Source organism: Anser anser (assembly GCF_964211835.1).
Source record: "Anser anser genome assembly, chromosome: 6".
Lineage (NCBI taxonomy): Eukaryota > Metazoa > Chordata > Aves > Anseriformes > Anatidae > Anser > Anser anser.
Window position 1 is genome coordinate 6,150,440 of NC_139726.1, and position 15,576 is coordinate 6,166,015.

Genomic DNA, 15,576 nt, shown 5'->3' on the forward strand with positions numbered 1-15,576 from the left:
AATCTTATAGACATGTTTATCTATTTACCAAGAAATCAGAGCAGCAAGCTAGCAGCGGTATGAGGCCGAGGGCTAGCACTTCCATAGCTGGAAACAAGCCTTAAGGAAAGGAAATAAATTATATATCACCATGCATGAGGGTGGGGATTGCTATTTCCTTCTATAACTCAGAAGTTCACTTAACTTCATCTAACCAGAGCAGTTTTATCAGGGATAGCGAAATGCAAGACAACATTCTGTATTAAATTAGGTAGTAACCTGTGCAGTGCATGTTAATGGGAAGAAACGCTGCATCACAGGGATTTCTTTCTGTTTTAATTAGATGCAATCAGTTTGACAAAAGGACACTGAGTGGTCTTGATTTTCATTTCAGAGAGATGTGATCATACTTACAATGTATTTGTCAGGCAATTAAAAAAATTCCATATTAGATTATTAAATTAACTCTTTGCATATATCATATTGGTAAATTAAATCTAAAGTGACCTTGGAAGAAACAAAGTTTCAAATTTTAGAAAGGATAAGTTTTTGAAGGGAAAATTAAAGTATACTGAGTTTCACAATGTGTTCACTATGGGCTCTACACAACATTTCAGCTCTTCTCACTTGCTTTGGTCTATCTGGATCTGAAATCCAGAACATTTGGGCCCAGGATGTTATTCTCTAGCCATTTTCTTTCAAAGTACTTCCAATTTGCGTGATTTTAACATCTCCCATCACCACCTGTCTTGTCCCATTGCTCCCAAACCCTTTACAGAGAGAGGTTTCTGGGACTCTGACTTCATTCGCAGTACGAAAAAAAAGTCCGGACACTGGCTGCCAGCCCTCTGGCAGGGAGAGACCCCACCAGGCTGTGGCAAAGAGGATCAGAAAGGCAAAGTGGACTGCAAGAGCTGTTTGGGCATGGTGAGAGCTAGAAGAGGACTCGTCCCAGCACTGGTGGAGCTAAGGAAGCAGTGGGAGCTTGCCCAGAAGGTTGAGGAGGGGAAGAGGGCCGGCGTGGCGCTCAGTTACACAAAGGCGAAGGGCAAAGACTTCAGTGCCCAGCAAAGAAGATCCATGATGAAAATGGAGAAGGGAAAACAGAAATTCTCTTTATGTCATGGATCTTGAGAAGCTCCAGCACTTCTAGTCATGTGGCAGAGTCAGTGCACCATAAGAATTGTAATATTGTGAAAACGAGCACTGTAAAGTAAGCTGAACAGCCAAATGAGCCAGAAAGAATGCAAACCGCCAGAGCGAAACACAGACTGCTTATAATCTGACAGGACAGACAGCTATCTTGCATGAAGTGTATTTTAGAAAGTGGCAAGCTGGATTCAGATATGATAATGTTTCCATTATCAAGACTTACATATAATATTTGCTTCTGGAAATTAAAGTTCACTGCATTGTGAATAAGGTATTTGCACAGCATAACTTCTGATCTCTTCGCATTTCTTGCTGCCTGGTTCCTTGTTCCTACCACCAAACTCCCGTCTCAATCTGTATGCGTCAGTCCTTTTCCTTTATCTGAATCTGATGCCACTACTTATTCACAGATTATTTCAGCTAAACTGATCTTTGCTCAAGAGATGGCACTTCTGCTGGGGACTCGGGAGGCTGAAATGTTTTTTAGTGCTGCTATGGCTAAAATGTGTTAGCTGGGACCGATCCTGTTCCCACTTGCTTCAGCTTTTCTTCTGTGGGTGCAATGGTTAGCCAAGCACATCTGTTTTGTCCTGTGTGAACGATTGCAGGTATTTTAGAAGCTAAGGAACTACAAAGTTCCTTAGTTTCTTAGTTGCTCAGTTCCTTAGAAGTTTAAGAAACTACAAAGGCCTGGCAGCACTGACTGGAGAGGTTTCCTGAAGCACTGCTCTGAACCACTGCCACGAGTAACTCTGTAAGCAGCACGCTAACCCCAAACTTGAGGAACCACATTCAGCTGCATCAAAAGCATCCCACTACGACAGACCTCCAGTTCCTCAGGACACCCTGAACCCAGATGTATACTCTTCTCATTTGGGGTTAGGAAAAAATGCACGCAGAGGACTGTAAACATCATTCTACCTCTCTGTTTCACAGAGTGAAGCAATGAGGTTTCTGCAACTTAGGATCAGTGCAGTCTTCCAAGTAGCAACATTTTTATTTTCTCTGGTTTAGATGAATTACCATAAAGACTTGTTTCTCCTGGTAGCTGCAACGAAACAGCGTAGAAAAGTTCCTTGTGGCAGGAAATTCACCTTTTTTTCCTCCACCTGCTCCAGGTTGGGCATATGCTCAAACACAGACAGATTCAGAAGACAAAGCAATGAGGTCTGTAAAGGGCATTATCACTGGAAAGAGACACGGTGATTTATAATCTATACTCTCTGAGCCAATGCTTTATTGCAAGGAAAGGCCTAAAGCTACGAACATTGTGCCAAGAATACCAAAAGACTGACATCCACTAGAAGCTAAGCATTCGTGTTCGATAAACTGGTAATCGTGGCTTGTATTTTTCAACAGAACAGTTGCAAAGATAATGAAAAACTCTCATCATATGATTAGTTTTTCCTCTGCTTTTGGTGGTGGAGGTAACAGGAAAGGCAGTAAGGACAAGAGGAGGCCAAAAGTTAGCGGTGTGTCTTTCACCCTCAGCCAGAACAAAGCCTACCCACTTTATTCTGACCTGAAGCACCAATAAAAACCACACATTCAGCTAGATGTAAATGCTGTCAAGTGCAAACATCGTTTGATCGGTGCTCACATACACACTAATCTCTGTGCTTTATCATTTTTTCCCAGTGCTGAGGACATTCAGGCCTGCTCACCTACAGAACCATCCCACTTCTGCACGAGCAGAAGAGTCTGCTTGTAAGAAATGTAAACCTTAAAAAAAAAAAGATGCTGCGGAAACTTTGGAAATGGAGCTGTTGTCAGCAGAGATTAAACTGTGTACCAACAGCACGACATTTATGCACTGCTACTTAAACTGTGACAAATGGCTGCAAACGTGATAGTTTCAGGATCTTTAATCTAAATGAATGGTGCTTTTAGCCTACCTCTGACTGGAATTCAGTTTGGAAATAAAGAAGCATTTCCTACGCAGTTGTGTACAGAAGCAAACCGGCAAGGACTAAAAGTCGCAGCTATCTGCAGCCCTGCCCCTGCACTGCGCGGCTGCCGTCGTGTGGCTATTCCCCTCTGAGTCCCGAGCAATGCCTGCAAAGGAAATTAAGTTTTTACCTACTTGTCAGCCTCACACAAAGTGTTTGCAAGGAGTTTTTTCTCCTCTCTCATTTTTCTTCGCATAACAACATGCATAATGTAAGCTCATTTAAGGCAGCAGAGATTACATTAAAATGCGATTTTTTAACATTACAAATATCTCAGATGGCGAGTTATCCAAAAATCTTTTCAATCATTATCGGTTTAAATGCAATATTAAGTACTGGAGGAAACTGATGGCATAGGTAGTTTATCCTCCTCTAAATTCACTCTTGCATCATCCTCAGAGTCTCTCAGCTGAAGGAATTAAAAGCGCAATTCTTACAAACAAGTATTTGCAAAGTGATTTTTTAGTGTTTATGGTCTTGTAATACAATATTTATAAAACAATCTAACTGCAGACTTTCCAAGGTGTTCTTCAGCTGATAGCACAGGAGAAAAATTCACTCTGTTATGCCCCCCAGTCCTCCCTGGTCTCAATCAGTGGCTTCACTGGGTTGCTTGGGGATTTCCAAACTGGAAATAAAAATAATAAAAATAAAAGATAAAAAAAAAAGATAAAATAATATATAGAGAGATATAAATAATAATATAAATACAAATAAAATAAGAGGTAAACATATTTAAAATAAAGTAGGAAAGAAGGAGAGGGGGAATGGGAAGGGGAAGGGAAAAAGGGAAAGGGAAAAAGGGAAAGGGAAATGGAAGGAGGGAAAGGGAAAGACAAGGAGGGAAGAAGAAATGGAAGGGGAAGGGGAAAGGAAAGGGGGAAAGGAAAGGAGGGAAGGGAAAGGGAAAGGGAAAGGGAAAGGGAAAGGGAAGAGAAATGAAAAAGGAAAAAGGAAAAGGGACAGGAAAAAGGGAGGGGGGAAAGGAAAGAGAAAAGGGAAAGGGAAAGGGAAAGGGAAAGGGAAGGAGGGAAGAGGAAAGGGAAAGGGAAGAGAAATGAAAAAGGAAAAAGGAAAAGGGACAGGAAAAGGGGAGGGGGGAAAGGAAAGAGAAAAGGGAAAGGGAAAAGGATGAGAGGCGAGGGTAAGAGCCGGCTCCCCCCGCGGGCACAGGCCGGCCGCCGCAGCCGTGTGCGGCAGCACCGCGGGCTGACGCCGCCACCTGGCGGCCCCGGGCCGGCAGCGCCGGGCGGGCGGCGGGGGGGGAACGGGCCCTGCCCGCTCCGGGCCTCCCCTCTGCGGTCGCTTCTTCAGCGGGTCCTGTGCACCGGGGCCGGGACGTTTGGGGCTGCCCGAGGGCTGGGGGTCACGTCCAGAAAGCGCTGGGCCGCTCTGTGTGGGCGAAAGCCGTCGTGACGGCTCAGAAGCAGACCCAGACAGGGGGAAGGCGAAGCAAACGCCTCTCTAAAGTAAGTGTCAGGACCAAGCAGTTCAGGTGGGGCAAGATTCATTAGGCTTTTGCATGAATTTTCAGGGCAACAAGTGCATATGAGCATCCTGTTTGGGTGCACGTGTCTGCCAGTCCACGCCAACGTTTTAGTCCTTCGGGTGGTTTAACCAGGTCCGGCAGAGGGGCAGCAAGCTGAAAGGCCCCGTGTGCCTAGCACAGATCAGGAATGCAAACACTTTGACAGCGATGATCCTCTTGGCACCCCCAGCACGAAGAAAGCTGCAGTACGAATCAAAGCTCAGGCACTACGCAGGCACAAGACCACGGGACACCAAGCTTCAGGCGTTTTGTAGTTCTCCTCTTTACTTCCAACGGGTTTCTCTCCATCGCTACATTTAGCAGCTGGTTTTCCGTCTCAAAGCATTTAAATTACTGTATCTCAGGTGGTAAAAAGCAGGCGGGGTGGAATGTTGATTTGATTTAAAAACAGGGTCAGCAGTGGGTTTCATTTGGAAAGGAGCACAGAGACAGGCCTGTCTTTTGAAGGAAACAGCAAGATCCCAGGCAAGTGGCTGTGTACCCAGCACACTGGACTAGGTGCTCGTACCCCGCAAAGTAACCTTAAACAAGGTGTACCTGAGAAGCTGTCATGAGTTTCTAAAATGCCCAAAGTGTCTGATGCCATCCAATGAAGGGTTCTGAAATGAGAAAAGGCTGTGGATTTCCCACCTTGCTCCCAGCTGGTAATTGCATTCATTACTGTTAGTGTGTACATGAGGCCATGGCGTGCTGCGCGAAGATGTATTTTGTTACGCAGGATAGAGATGAAGAACTTAGGCAATACTGGCAAAAGCTTGGCAGGGACTTTAGCGTCACAAAACTCAAAACTTATGGTGAGCTGAGATCCGTGTTGCTTTTTATCTAATTCACTAAAGCTGGAAGGGTTCAGAAGCAGAGCAGTTTTGCCCATGCCTGCTACAGATTCAGTTCTCTAACACAATCGCTGGATTTCAGTAACTCTTTTCTTCTGTTCATATCCATTAAAGTCTTCTCTTTGGTGCCCGCTGTTTCTCAAAATACACATGGATGAGCATCAGAGGATTTTTCTGCAACACATTTGGTAAGCTCTACAATGCTGAGATTAGAAAAGGACACTACACCAATGAAAAACAAAATCCTTATAAAGCCTTTGATGAAAACATGAGGTTAGTGCATTTCCTTCAATATACTTTGATTTTTCAAATGCACTATTCCAATCACTTCTCAGAAATGATTTCAACATATTTGAAGTAATAACTTTCCACATATTATCAACTGATACATATGTAACAGCACATCATCTTATTAAAAACATTTCCAGGGTTTGCAGAAAGTAAAACTCGGATTCAAATAAGCATGGCTTCAGTTCTACAGATCAAAAGCTACCCCGGCTAATGACTCATAGTACCGGGCCATCTGGTGACTTGCAGGAATCTCGGACTGGTTTATGAACAGCAACCTAACCCCTCTGCACATGCTTCGGAAGTGGGTGGACTCAGCTATTTCCCCAAAATTTGTTATTTTAATGAATCTCTTACGCCAAAATATTATATGAAGCTTCACTACGTTTTAGCATATGCAACCTGTTATTTGTAAGTGTGCGTTTGCTCTCTGTCAGCACCCAACTCCCCTCTGTTGAGCAGGTCGTGCCTTATAGCTTCAAGCAGCTAACGTATGCAGGAGAAACCTACTTTGTCATTTGTGGCCATTGGAAGCTGTGAATTTTGTCAACACTACATCCGAGTGCCACAGCGATGCCCAGAGGTGCAGCCCAGTCACCATCACACTAAGTACAGGCACTGCCTCCCAGGAGCTAATTCACAATGAATAATTTAGCTGAAAAACTTAGTCTGCTTGAGAAATACCCATGAGCATATTTCAATTTCTTCAGCCATAGTCATTAGTCAAAATATGCTAGAGTAAAGATAGGGTGAAAGAGGTTGAGAGGGAGAAAGAAGAGTCAAAAAATAATGGGGATCCTACCTGCATTTCTGGATCACATAGCATGACTTTGTGTTCCTAATTACTATTCCTCACGTCCAGTGGATTAAATTAATTTGGGCAGAAGAGAGAGAAAAGGTTTTTCCAGACTCTGAAACTAGCTTAGATCAGAACTAAAAACTTGTATATATCTGAGCACTTTCCATTCCAAGCGCAAATTTGACGTCCTTAATTACACTTTTATATCATACAGAGGGACCAGAGTGCCTGTAAGGAGAGGTGGAAGATCCCTCTCAGCACCCGTTCCAGATGCAGAATGCGCCAGAGAAAACCACACCATCCGCACATGCTCCTGCCCTGTGCTCACACGAGGTCCTGGGTGCCCGCCTGCCCCTGCAGCATCCCAGCATGTGATGCAAATGTGAAGGCGTCCGGGGCAGCCACGAGCTGGGAACATGGGAACAGCTCGCAGCAGACATCCAGCTATCCTGTAGCAAGGCACACCCGCGTCCTGGCCTGGGGATGCGCACACCTTTGCCCAGATGGAGCCTTCCACCCTCAGAGCTCTTCATCCATGGTGCCCCAGCTTTAATGCCACTGAAACAAGGGAAGATTATCCATGACAGGAGATACTGGTCACCAGTGGAGTGGGTCAGCCTACAGGAAGAAACAGAGTAGGACCAACAGATTCTGCAATACCTACTGTTAACTGCTGCGCTTTGTGTTAATGTAATGTTTTTCCAAACACACGGGACATGTCAGACTGTATCAAGTATAAACACACCTAAAGGAGAGTCTTGCTGCTTCTGTGAAACACAAGCAGAGCTAGTAAGACCTAATTCTGCGCTCATTTTATGTCCGTCAGAGTGACTCGACGCTGTCTGCCAGCAGGCTGCTGCAGAACCACACCAATACACTTGCACAATAATATTGCCCTGAGCATAAGAATACTTGATAGCGGATCTATCCTTTATCTGGTGACTTCACTGCTGCAGGTTTATGGCCTTGAGGATGTATATGCCACTTTTTTTCAAGTCTAATGTCTGATCTGCAATCTGAGTTTCTCTAGGAAAGCAAAAGGAACTAAATTGTATTTTATCATTAACTATTAAATGGAGTTTTGTTTTGGTCTTGTTTGGTTTTGTTCAATTAAAATTAAAACTTTTTTTTTTTTGTATAAAAATGAGCAACTGGTACTTACAAGATTGTATGAGTGAACTGGTTGCCTGACTCGCAACAATCATACACAATTTTTAAGACTGTATACTGAAACATCCAGTGTCTGCCTTCCTCCTAGTCCTCCACAGAATAGTAATTTTGGATTTCATAAAAAGTCAGCCTACTTCCCTCCCTCCTATACAGCAAGTTTGGCAGCTAAATTACTGACACGGATGTGAGCATGAGCATATGCGTGCTCTGTGCCATATTAGCAAAATTTTTTGACAGGCTTCTTTATTTTTCTTAACGTGGGAGAGGGATGCTTGTTATATTTCCTATACACCTGCAGTTAACAGTGAATATCAGACACAGTAATCAGTCAGAACTAAAAACATATTTTCCAAATTCAAAATCTACACGTTCCTTTCAAAAATATGATGTTTGAGGTAAATAATTGCTTGGGATTTTCTAGAAGGAAGCTTATCAACCCAAGCACCTCCCAGGCAAGCAGCAGTTCAGTCAGCTAAGGACACAACTCTGCATGGAGCTGCTTCAAAGACGGAAAAGATAACTAGAGAGATCTGCCTTGGAGGCAGGTCATCAGCAAGGGGATGTCTCCTAGACAGGTACCGGTTCTTGTCTGCCTGGAAAGTGAGTTACAAGCCTTTGTACAGCACCTTTCAGGCAAGCAACTTACTGAGGTCTGCCTAGAAGGCAGGTCAGCATGCAGATGTGCCTAACAGGCACAGAACTGTGCAAGCCTGCCTCCCCGTGCCTTCAAAGATCTCGAGACAAGTTAAGAATTTCATTTTAATGATTTCAGCAGAAAGCCATTATTTCCTGCAAGAAATCACTTCCAGTACAGTTGCTGGATATGGCAGGCTGCTGTTTCTTTAACGACACATTCTTAATGCCAGATACAAGAACAGAATTCCTCTTTACAAGGGTCTGGTAGTATTCTTAATATAAAAGGAAATGTTGTTTTATAAGATTTGGCAGCGGGTTACTACAGAGAGCAAAAGAACAGTCAGGTACAACTGGAAAAAGGAAAGCTGACGGTAGGCATATGAAGAAACTCGATGCACTCTATCCTTATAAACACAGGTGTTGGCACACTGTTTTCTCTCACACCAATGTAAGTAGCAGCAGTGTCTGCAAGGGAGGCTTAGATAGAATTGGCAAAAGCAATGAAATGAACTTTAAATATCATTCATATTAAAAGGATTTAAAATCTTAAAAATCTTCAGTCAGCAAGGACTTCAGCAAAACCATAACTTTAATCACTCAACTAGACTGCTTTTTAATAAAGATGAAGAGCTTACTTTGTATATAAGAGAGGCATGGTTTCAATGTATTTTTGATTCCAACAGCTCTCCCTCAGGTATGCTCAGTTCAGGATTTCAGGTTTTCTTCTTTACAGCACTGTCTGCACGTTCACTTCTTACATGGAAGCTGAGGGTGAGCACGAGCTGGTAGCTCTGGACTGGTGTCTGGAATGCCATGATAGCGTGTGCTGGCCCAAAATGAACCAGAAATCTTGGATAGAGACTGGTTAGCAACAGTCTGAAGCAAGAGCAAAAAAGCTGTCACACTAATCAGCAGTTGTCTTTTTTTTTTTCTTTTTTTTTTTTTCTTTTTTGAAAAGGTTGTATCTCTCTAGGAAACATTCGGCAGCATCCACCCTGAGATACGAGGCAGCTTGGAAGCCGTAGGCATTTTAAAAGAAAGAGAAGCGGGAAAGAGGAGCTCCAAAGGGCTCCAAAGTGTGCTCTAAGATAGACATATGGATATTGGGCACATTTGGGGAAGGAAAGAGCGATAGCTGCAAGCTGTAGAAAAGACAGAAAAGAAGGAAATACAAACCAGTGCTCCAGTTGCTGAATTTATTGCCCTGTTCAGACCGACTCATGTAGCAACCGGTATGCTGTAAAATATTGTGACAGTGAGTTCCCAAAATACAACATCCCGAAACATTTCATAGCATTGATGGTTTCTTCAAGCATGACACCAAATACAGCAAAGACACCGATCTTGCAGGGTATATTGAGAAAACACAAGACAAACGGTGCTTTTTTAAGCTAACACAAACCAGTTTGGCTTAACTCAAGAGCACCAGCAAGCCACTCTTTCTACCTGCACAATCTTTAAAGACTCAGATGTGAGACCCTGTACTCATGTTATGCAGGACCACCTGGCCTGCCAACTGTCAGCAGGAACCTTAATGAGAGCGACTTCTTCTTTCGGCGTGATATCCCCACAGGCACCCGACGGAAGGTCAAATAATCTCTGCAGAGGGCTCTCTGTGACTGAAAGCTTGATCTTTGGTGTGCAGTCGGTAACACGTGTAAAAGACTTACCACATAACAGAATAAAGAAGAAACGTCTATCGGTATAAACCCACAAAACCTGTCACTCATCCTCACGCTTGTAAGTGTACCTGGGATCGTTCCACTCCGCGCAGACCCCAGTCTGGACGGCTCAGTCAGATTTATTTCACATGATCCTATCTGCCCTGATAAAGTGAAAAGTTCATACCGAAAGCATAATGCTGGCATCATTCCATGCTTGTTTGGCGTTACAGCAGACTTTTGTAAGCTTTCAGACAGTAAGCTCTTAGTTTGTCATCATTCACGCATTATTCAATAAACTGTATTATTTTAGCTCCAGAGAGCCACCGAACAGACATATTCATCAACAGCTGCGGCTTCAGGATCCTGAAACGCTCTTTTCAATTGAAGGACATGTTTTTTACAGAAAGCTGTATTTTAAGTAGATCAGTGTTTATTTTTTCATTTATTTTTTTCCAATTTATGATTTTTTTCTACCTTCCTGTTTAGGTTTGGTTAGCAATTGACTAAAGAACTTTTTAGAAAACTCTCTGTATCCCTATCTCAAGAAAGATAAAAGTAGTGTATGTCTGAAAGTCCCACTTTCTCAAATGTGAGTAGAAAGGCAGGGATGAGATGAATTTATTCTAAACTGACTTCCCCGCACTTGCTGCCAGGACTAAAGGAGATCCCAAAACACCTCTGAGATACTTAGCAGCTGACTTAATTCATTCAAACTGGAATAGCCCCACAATGGTCCTCTCCAGCCAGAGATCAGGTGAACACTCTGTCTTGCCAGCTGCTACAAAACAGCCCCTGCATCCTCCTCATCACTGACACAGCCTGCAAACTCCTGTTTAAATCTCTTTTAAAATTTTCAGGCTTTTCACAGATGTTGAACTGGATTTAAGTAGGTCTCAGAAGTTCAGTTTGAATCTGACACAGCACTTTCACATCAGGGTGCCCTTGTCTTAACCGAAAGGTGCCCAGTAATCAGAAGCCACTCCACAGAAGACTTCCAGCACATCCACCACCTTTGCTTTCACCGGAGCAGAGGAGAGAGGCCGGAGGCAGCACTGGCACTGCGGGACACTGACACTGCTGCTTGGTTGGCGGTGCCATTCCCGGCATTTCTGTCTCATTTCTCTGCTTGGCACAGAAATGCTGGACTCTCTTCTTTACAACACACGTTCAAAACTGAAATAGCTTCACACAAAAAACACACACATATTCTGCTTTAACTTCTGTTACAAGAATGGAGAATGTCAAGGCATTTACCTTCATGCCCTCTCTAATATGAGTGTAATATTTCCAGCAGCAGGCTCCCAGTGATGCCAATTCAGAACCAAAGGGATTACTAACCAGTGAGGACCAACTCACTGGTTGTAGCCTGCTTTGTAACACTGAGTGATTATGGAATAACTTCAAAATTGTGCCTACAGTTCAGCAGTTGATTATCATTCTGTTTATGCTATCAGTTACACTTGTGCAGAGACAGATTAACTCAACTGGCGACAATGAAGTCAGCTCTGACTCGAACCTGAGTGACTAAAATTGAATTTGTCCTCTAATCTAATTTGAACTATGGAATCATGATCACAGGCTTCTTCGTTAACAGAAGCATAAGTGCTCAATTGAAGCACTAAGGAGAAAAAAGTGAAGTATCTAAGGAATGTCAGATTTTGAGTATCTTCTTAGGAGGACACTCAAGAAGCTAAGAGGAGGGAAAGAAACCATACAAACAACTTCAGTTGCAGTTATATTACAGAAGCTCTAGTAATTATACACTGAATTATATTCTTTCACGGCTTTTTTGGCTATCTTTGTATTTGTCAGCTCTAAGTACTTGAAAGAAACTGTTGAAAATACATTCTTTAAAGTATCTGCAAAATCTTGTGCAATATAGTGTTCTTCATAAAAGGAGATTGTAAAACCACAGGTATGAAGAAAAAGCTTTCTTTCTAAGATCTAGCAATCACGGGGAGAGGACAGAACAACAACAAAAACACAAAACAGCCTACAACTCCATGCCTATTCAATAATATGCATTCTACTTCTACAGTAGACTCCCAGTGACTTAGAAAACTCCAGGAAGCTAAAAAATATAGGTTCTCCATCTTATAAAACATTGGAAAATGTTTTGTAACACTTAGTTTTCACACTCAGCAAACCATTAGTCTCAAGGCAAAACAGGGAGCGTGGGATAGGAGGGCAATACACAAACTGACCATCTCTCTTGACAGCACCTGGAAGTGACAAGAAACAGCGCAAGTTGGCGGTACTCTGTCATAAGAAAAGTTTGAAGAGGCACATTGCTGAATGGTGCTTTGAGTGACTTTTCTTTACGAAAGCAAAGAGAGCACATTTCAACAACGTATGCTTGAGGCTACAGAGGCATGGCTCAGCACGGCAAAGTACCGGAGAGTGGAAGAGCCCCTCTTAGCCAGCCAAGCCGCTACATAGAAAGACATGAGCAACCACAGCTTTCACGAAGAATGCAGATTCTGACCAACACATGAGTTTCCATCTGTATTGGCAAAGGATCTTGGCACCCAGACCACATGATGAACGCTATAGACATCATCTTCCTGACCACCGCTCAGGATGGGTGAGGGTGGATTTAATTTGCACTGAAACAAGGGAGCAGGTGGGGACAGCTCCAGCTGCATTCAACTTTAATGAACAAAAAGTCTCTGCACAAACACTGCTTGCAAAACATTTTGTTTCTGAGGGCAAGCATACTGTCCTTACATTGTTTCAGTTTGACAGAGGAAAGAATATGCCTTGTCATCGTTCCACTGCATGCAGCCACAATCAAAAATTACTTCTGAGGCAGTTAATAACAACTTTGAGAGTATCAGCAGAATCGTGTAAAACACCACTTACATTTGGCAAGTTTAAATGGTTTTGAAATAACAGGTGAATAATACATTCGGATTTGCCTCCGTGGGCAGCCAGAGCAGAGAAAATTACTGCAAGACAAATTTTTTGACAAAAACTCAAGATAAACAACTCAGTTCCTCTTTGTCAAGAGTAACAGAGTGGGCGTATAAATAAAATGCAGTAGGCAGAAATGTCTCTGGAGTTTAACAAGGCCCCTAGCACAGTACCACACAGAAAACTCATTAACACACCGGAGAATCACAGCACCGATCAATTCAGATGAAGAACAGAGATTGTAAGTGAAGAGATTGCAAGTGAAGAGGTAAGTGTCATGCTAAACCTGACTGGATGGAATATCAAGAAGGGACTGGTTAGATCCCACATTAATCAACTACCAGCAATCCGGGGCAAAGCTGGGGCCGCTCCTCCCCTGCCTGCGAAATCACGTTGCGGCAGCAAGCTGCTGCCTCTGATAGTTCAAAATGTAGAGAGGATAGTTATTAAAATCCGGTCTTCCAAAGTTCACCAGTCCACCTGACATGACTGAAACTCTAGAAGCCTCTAATCCACCTCATGTTTAACCTTGCATCGTTTAACATGCTCTGCAGGAGGCCTCCTTCCCCCCAAAATGTCATGTACCGTTCCGTATTTATACTCCTCTGCTATCTTTTCTCCTTAAAATCATTCTCTTACAGAACCTTTGCAGGGTAAAATGCCATTTAAAAGACTCTTCCATCAACATGAATTTTCTGGAAGTCACATTTATTAAGAACTGCACTGGAAATGACAACTCAATCAACCAGGCTTGTTGCAAAGGACCGAAGTAGTTGTCACAGCCAGCCAAAGTCACACAGAGGCAGACATGTAATGAATAGTGTTTTGTCAAACGGGTTATTCTCAGCTGTGTGGACACTTCCAGCCATCAGTGTCCTTTATTTGTTTCTCTTTGCTAGATTTCTCTGGACTCTTCCCTGAATCTGTCAAATGTAACTGAAATACCTCACGTACCTGCTTTATCAAGTACTATGTAAGAAATATCCTGGATATATTCCTGCAGACAGGAATGTCACGGATTACTCCACACGAGCTCTCATGCCAGTGCTTTTTCAGGTGGGAGAGCAGTTTAATTAAGCAGTTTCCACTAAAGGCTTACACAAGCACTCACAGCATCACCAAATTGCCGGGCTGGTCAATGTTCCTCCCTTGGGAGCCTCTCCCAGCCCAACTCGCACGACCGAGGCCCATGGGGGCACATGCCACTTACCCGAGAAAGCCAGCGGCTGATGGAGCTCCAGGAGAGCAGACATGATGGTGCCACCAGTCCTGCTGGCCCATGGCGGGGCTGAGCCAGGACCCACAGCAATGCAGCCTGTCCAAAGCCCATGGCAGCAACTCTTCCCTGCCAGCCCCTCTTTTTTTAGGAGAAATTAGGAGAAATTTCTTTCCTGAGAGGGTTGGGCGGCATTGGAATAGGCTGCCCAGGGAAGTGGTTGAGTCACCATCCCTAGAGATCTTCAAGAAACGTGTAGATGTAGAACTCAGTAGCATGGTTTAGTGGTGGACTTACCAGTACTAGGTTGAAGGTTGGACTAGATGATCTTAGAAGTCTTTGTCAACCTGAATGATTCTATGTGCAAATAATCCTCCAAAAACACAGGAGAGACATGGGCCACCATGTGCTAGGTGAAAAATTATAAACACTGTTCCACAAAATATTATTTTTTTCTATACAGTTATAGTGTATGTCTGCTCTTGAATAAACAGAGAACTCTAACTGAACTCAGTTGGATTTGAAGGTGCAGAACGATGCCAAAAATGTTCAAGTACTATTTTTTAAAGGTATTTTTGTCTCTAAATGTCTTTTTTAATTTTTTTTTCAGAATTGTAACAACTCTGGGCTATAGTTTCTATTGAATGGAAATACATTTTCAAGGCTTCTTGACTGTGACCACAAACATTCTTAGCCACTAAATTAGATTTGTTTCTTTAGTTATCCTCTAACTTGCTTTCTTCGTAGATAAAGTTTAATTCTCTCACAGGTAAGCCAAATTCTCTTTTTCCAAATTCTTTCTTTTGTGTACTTTCTATTAACACTGTTGTTCAAAAACTAAAGGCAAATCAAAGAAACACCAGACACTAGACAACAACTATATCAACCAGCTATTTCATATTTCCAGTCTTTTGAATACTGTTAAATACTTCCTTACAATGACCCTCAGATATCTTTCTCTGTGTAGCATTCAGCCAGATTTCAGGCAAAATTCTATCACTGCACATAAAATACCGCGCACTTTTCTTCTTACAGCCCCATTTTTACTTGTTAGTAGCAATTCAGCAAATTGTAAAGTAACAGCAGTCCTGCATTTCTGCTCCTTCCTTGAGGAACATGCTCCCCCTAGCACTTGCATAAATGTTATCCCAATCGATAACCTAGTAATTAAAGCCACCAGCATTTTGTTCCTTTTACAAGTCTCCTTATAAGGAGGGGAAAACAAACAAACAAACAAACAAACAGATTACAAAAAAAACAAAATGTTTCTTGCTTTACTTTTCCAAACTGCCTTGGAAACAGAACAGGAGTCACTCAGCCACCCCTTAGTCCTTAACCCCTGAGTTATCTCTTGCTTTGATATCAGTGAAAATCATTTTGTGTTTGTCTGCAGATGTAGCAGCATTTTCTTTCTGAGCATTGCTTATT

General features: G+C 42.8%; 1 long non-coding RNA gene across 1 annotated transcript in view; it reads right to left on the minus strand.

Annotated features, from left to right (window-relative positions):
* The window catches only part of LOC310901969, a 116,942-nt gene that overhangs the window by 70,349 nt on the left and 31,017 nt on the right, over positions 1-15,576 (minus strand). The window lies entirely within an intron of this gene.